Below are 6395 nucleotides of genomic sequence, written 5' to 3' on the forward strand. Positions count from 1 at the left end.
TCCAAAGGGGAACTTAATGGGAAATGCTTCCTCTAGATAGATTTCTTTATTGGTTCTGATTTTAAAAACAGCTCAGGAATAATTTTAAAACCATATTTTACTGGACATGCCCTTCACTTTCAACATAGAAATCACACTATCCACCTGTCTCTGTATTTCCAGCGTCCAAATAAGGGAGGAAACGTAGCCACTGCCACATTCACCATGACACTAGCTCCCAGTGGCCTGATGATACAAGACTGCACATTCTGCTTTGGTTACCTCTGATGAAGAAAATCACAGCAAAGACAGTGACCCCACAGATGGTCCATCCTCTGACATGTCCACGTACACTCAGTGACTCATCTACCAGCGTGATGCATAAGGACCCATCTTTGCCATCTGGCAAGTTACTAGGCTATTTACTGAAACTTATTCAATATGCTTATCTGGAACAGGGATGATAACAGTAGCCTTGCTGTATGCCCATAGGCTAGCACATCCACAGGGCTCAGTAAGTAATAGTTACACGTGGGGTGCCTGGGTAGCTCAGTCGGTTGAGTGTCCAACTCTTGAATTAGGCTCAGGTCATGATCTCATGGTTCATGGGATCGAGCCCCGCACTGTGGAGCCTGCTTGGGATTCTCCCTGTCTCTCTCTCTCTCTCCCCCTCCCTCCCGCCCGCCCTCTCTATTTCTCGCTCTCTCCCTCCCTTCCCCACTCAAGCTCTCTCTCAAAATAGACATCTTAAAAAAAGATTCTCTCCCTCTGCCCCTCTCCCCAGCTCCTGCTCACTTGTTCTATCACGTGCTCTCTCAAATAAAAATTTTAAAAATAAAAAAAAAAACACAAATGAATAATAGTTACATGCACGCATGTAAACAGCTTAGCATTGTGCCTGGGACAAAATTAGTACTCAGCACATTTGTTGCCTCTGCAGTTAGCAGGAGGAGTAATAGTGGCAGTAGTGACGGTACTTTTTCTCTCAATCCATGCTGAACTAAAGTGTGGCATGAAAAGGAGATACTCTCTCTGCTCTCCAGGGACACAGGCTGTTATACAGAGATAGTACCTATGCTACTGCTCCTTTTCAGATCCCCCATTGCCACCATTTTCCTTTCTAGCTCTAAATTCCTGCCTCCTCTCCCCACAATCCACCCACTTCTATACACCCAACTCTTCTAGTTTATGTTCAGACCTAAGAAGAATCAAAGTTTCCATAGTTAGGTGGAAGATGATAAGCTTTCTGCTTAATACTAAGTGCTGGAAATCTTTAGATCTACACGTTCTAAATAGTCTCTCTTGACAGAAGTGGAACTGGAAATCATTGGTCACCTAGCAGGGTCCCAGAGACAATGCACCTTGCATTGTGTCAACATAGGTTTCTCTTAAAGGAGTATGTCTTCTCTGTTAACACATTATATTGTGATCACTGGTGTTTAAACTGTGTTCATACTGGGTATGATATTAGGGATGGACCATTTTGTCTACAAATTTAATATCCCCAGCATCCAGGATTTTAAGCACATAGAAAAAACTCAGTATGTTTACTAAATAAAGAAGACGAAAGGTACAGTGATAGAGTTTAGAGGTATTTTCTATATATCCATCTTACTCTCCATTAACACAAGTAACAGAAACTTAATTCTCTATTAAAATTACAGTCTATGTGGTCAGAGGAATAGATCAAAACACAGAACTGGAGAGAAGAGTGAAGAGTCCCAAGTGTGTCCTAGGCACAATGCTAAGCTGTTTACATGCATGCATGTAACTATTACTTGTTTTTGTTTTTTTATTTTTTTAGTTTTTATTTGAGAGAGAGCGTAAGAGAACAAGTGAGCAGGAGCTGGGGAGAGGGGCAGAGGGAGAGAATCTTTTCTTAAGATGTCTATTTTGAGAGAGAGCATGAGTGGGGAAGGGAGGGAGAGACAGGGAGAATCCCAAGCAGGCTCCACACATGTCAGTGGGGCTCAACATGGAATAAGCATGGAAGTATTACATCATGATCTTTAAAAAGCTACCACTTCATCATAGAATATATTTTCAAGCTTTAGAAATTGAATGTTGTTGATAAATAGATTCTAACTACATGATTGCGTTTAATTTTGAACTTTTCTTTTGTAAATTTCAAAACCAAAATTCAAAGGTCGTGAACAAGAATAAAATGTTGAGTTAGAAAAAGACTTAGCATGGGGTGCCTGGGTGGCTCAGTCAATTAAGCATCCGACTTTGGCTCAGGTCATGATCTCACAGTTGGTGGGTTCGAGCCCCACGTCGGGCTCTGTGCTGACAGCTCAGAGCCTGGAGCCTGCTTCAGATTCTGTGTCTCCCTCTCTCTCTGCTCCTTCTGCATTCACGCTCTGTCTCTCTCTCAAAAATAAATAAACATTAAGAAAAAAAATTTTTTTAAAAAGATAAAGACTTAGCAACTCTCTAGACCAATGATTCTCAGAATGTGATCATAGGGCCTTTGGAGACCCCAACAACCTTTCAGGGAGTCCTCAAAATCAAAGTCATTTTCCTAATGATAATAGGGCATTACTCGTCTTTTTCACTCTCATTCTTGCACCATGAACAGTGGATCTTTCCAGAGTTTACAGGATGTATGATATCACAGCAGACAAATGCAGAAATAGATTTAACAGTCCAACTGTCTCCTATTAAGCCAGACCTTAAGAAAGTTTGCCAAAAATATAAAATAGTATCACTCTTGTAAGTTTTTGTTTTGAAAAACAGGTATTTTTCATTAAAATGTGCCGTGTTCATATATGAGCTCACTGCTTTTTACAAAGAATATTTTTAATTTCCCACTTTTAGTTTCTAATATGATAAATATTAATAATTATAATCCATATAAACAAAAGTTCTTTGGCGTCTTCAACATTTTTTATGAGTGTAAATTGGGTCTAAGACCATGAAGTATAAGAACCACTGCTCCGGACCCATGATTTTTAACCAGGGATTGGCATTCAAGTCAGCAAATCAGGTCCTGGCTCTTCTCTGTGGTAACTGATAAAGAGGGCAAAGAAGCTCCCTGGCCTCACCTATAAAATTAGAAAGTCACAGCTAAAAAGAGTGCTGGGGTCAATAAACATTGTGAATTAGTAGTGATCATTCCTAAGAATCTGGATATAGGAAATGAAAAGGAAATGAGAGCCAGAGATTCAAAGGTTCTCAGGTTAGACAACTGACAGACGAGTATTGCCTCTGGTAGTTGAAAATAACCAGACTGGAATTACAGGAGAAGCTATGAACCCAGTGTTAGATGGCAGATCCCAAAAATGGAGATGCCCTGTCTCCACCTCTACTTGGAGACAGAGAACTGCAGGGAGGTGGGCAGTCAGAACCAGCAATATGGATTTGAGTTTTAGCCCTCCCTCGTGACGGGTGGCATCCAGAGGTGAAAAAGCCCATCAATGAAGTGAATGTGCAACATGGAGCTGTTCAAAGCAGAACTGGAGGTGAGGCGCTCATTTTAGAACGAATTAAAGAAGAGCCCAGGAGATGCTGGGAAAGGCCGACTCAGAGACCAGAACAATGCAGGGCTCTGAATAGTATCTTGGCATGACATAGCCAATGGATGGGTGGCAAGATGGAAGCAAGGACAAAAAAGAGAAAGAAAAGAATCAAAGGGGACAGCTTCAAGGAGGACTGATTGGTCAACCATATCAAAAGGAAAGACACAAATGATAAACTCTGAGACACTAATGGATTTGACAAGAATTGGGTCATTGCTTCAAACCAAAATTTTTAGTAGAGGGGTCAAAACAATACGTGAAAATTGTGTGAAAGAATATAAATGCATAAGGAAGGAAATAAAGAGGATGAAAGAAAGAAAAGGAAACAAATCCTGCAAAGACTTTTGGTATTTAAGCCAAGATCACTTGTGTACAGCCGGGATGGAAATACCCAGTGGCCTCAGTGCCACTGCACGTGCTCAAGGCAAAGAAAAGAATGATGGGTACCATGACTCACAGGATTTCATCATCAAACCACCCTCGCATAGGACTATTTTCTGGTCGACCAAAATACAGTCTTAAGAAATCCTGTAATTCAGAGGTCAAAAAAGGTGAGGGTTAAAAGACCTAGTCTAATCAGATATTATTTAAAAAGAAATATTTAGAATTGAATAGGTCTTGAGTAGGGACACAAATAATAAAAATCCAACTATCAGAGTTTCATATATAAAAAGGAATTGCTATGACAACCACAATTCAACCTCCACAGAAAATATAAATAGGAACCAGAATGAGAAAATTATAGAGAAATGTGGCTTTTCTGATTTGGAAACCATTTCAACTACTATTCTTTAATGTTTTGCTCATTTGGCTCTGATATGAGAACATGAAAATAGTCTTCCATTTCAATAGCTTCTTTGTATTAAAATTAAAATGAACAAACCGTCATTTAATGAAATGAAACTGGAAACTAAGACCATTTTAATGATTTACGCCACTAAGATGCCCTGTCCCCTTCATTGTTAACTTCTAACACTCAAAGGACCACACCAAAATTAAAGAATAAACATACATTAAATGCATTCTATTACAGGCCAAATAGTAAAAGCAGATACCAGAGAATGTAGAATCAATACATTTTTAGCTGCCAGAGTGTAAAGTTTCAAACCAGTTGTAAAGGACCAGTTTCCTACCTCTTCTCCAGCATTTTCCTTTAACCATGACACTTCCTGAGATCTGCTATGTAGTTTGCTATTTATCTGATTGGTGACAGAAGGTAGAATAGTGCAGGGTCAGATATCCCCAGCTTCTCCTAGGATAACCTAGTCATTTTCACTCTCCTGAAGCCAGAGTAATCAGCTCTTACTGATCCTGAGGATCCCAGGGATCCTGAGGATTCACGGTTAGAGAATCCAGCAATTTGATCTTTTGCACAGTGCATATGCCTTAAGACATTCTCACTGTAAAGGAAGCAAGCTGGCTACAGGTGGCTCTTTAATGAACTCGGCTGCCTGACCTTGTCCAGGCACCTGTAGTGTTCTGCCTCCTGCCTGCCCTTATATCTTCATTTCCTAGGTCTAATGCCCTCAGTTTCCTTGCTGTAGCCTCATGCCCAGTTTTCCTCTCTCTGCTCTGGCTTCTTCAGCTAGTCTGGCACCCCACTTGAGCTTTGCCCTGGATGCTTGTCATTCAGTCTCCTATGGCTCTGCTCTACAGCCCAAGGGCCAGGCCAGCCTGCCCTTCCTCTAAACCCATCTCCAGATCCAGGAACCTCATCTGTTGCAACTCCAAGCCTGCCAAGTGGAGTGGTTTGGACATGAATCAGTTCTAATCACAGAAGGTCTCAGGTAGCACTGAGCTTCCTCTCATGTCACCCAACTTCAACACCTTCCCAGGGAGAAGGAAAGCAATTCACTATTCATTGTGCCTGACAAAATCAATCACATGCATGAGAGTCCTTATGATGCTGCTGTTGAACTATAAGGCTTATCATCCCCTGTATTAACCAAATTGAAATCTGTCAGTCATACCATCATAAATTAATTATAAATTAGGACATCAATGTCACCATATTCAGAGTATATTTTGCTAGATCCTCCAGAAGTAAACTTATATAATAATCTGTAATTGTTAGCAGGTAAAAATCTCAAAACACACAAGTTGTATGATCTAAATCCAAGTTCTTTGCATCCAAGAATTTTAGTTTTTAAGAATCTTCTATATACAAATCCACATAAACTCCAAGTCTCTATATAGCATCATCAAAGCTGGGAAGGGCATCCTGAAATCAGGTTAGCTATCCCCAGCACCTGAAGGTCTTTCAAAGACCTGAAGACCTGAAGCTCTTTCAAAAGATGGGTGGTAACTGGGATGCCTGGGTGACTCAATCAGTTAAACATCCGACTTCAGCTCAGATCATGATCTCACAGTTCATGAGTTCAAGCCCCGCGTCTGGCTCTATGCTGACAGCTCAGAGCCTGGAGCCTCCTTTGTATTCTGTGTCTCCCTCTCCCTCTGCCCTGCACCTGCTCACACTCTGTCTCTCTCTCTCAAAAATAAACGTTATAAACATTTTTTAAAACAATAAAAGACGGATGGTTATTAAGTGTGCAATGTATATATTGAGTGAATTTGTCAAAGCAAACTTGGTTCATGGATTCACACCTCCACTTTGGAAGGGTCTGTACCAGGTACATGACACTAGTGAGGATTTTAGATCCTACAGTCACACTGGAGAAGGCAAGACATAAATATAAACAGACATAAATATAAACAGGCTAGATTGCCTGATCAACATGTCACATGGAGTAAGACCACCCATAGAGTAAGGAGGGAAAACGAGGGCAGGAGATACCAAGGGGAACAAAACTTCCTGAAAAGTATCTTTTTTCAGGGTTTTCTTCCGCTATGCCCTATGACATAAAAATACCTATGAGAGACTTTTTAGCTATCCCATAA

The sequence above is a fragment of the Acinonyx jubatus genome, chromosome D3 (assembly GCF_027475565.1).
Source record: "Acinonyx jubatus isolate Ajub_Pintada_27869175 chromosome D3, VMU_Ajub_asm_v1.0, whole genome shotgun sequence".
Lineage (NCBI taxonomy): Eukaryota > Metazoa > Chordata > Mammalia > Carnivora > Felidae > Acinonyx > Acinonyx jubatus.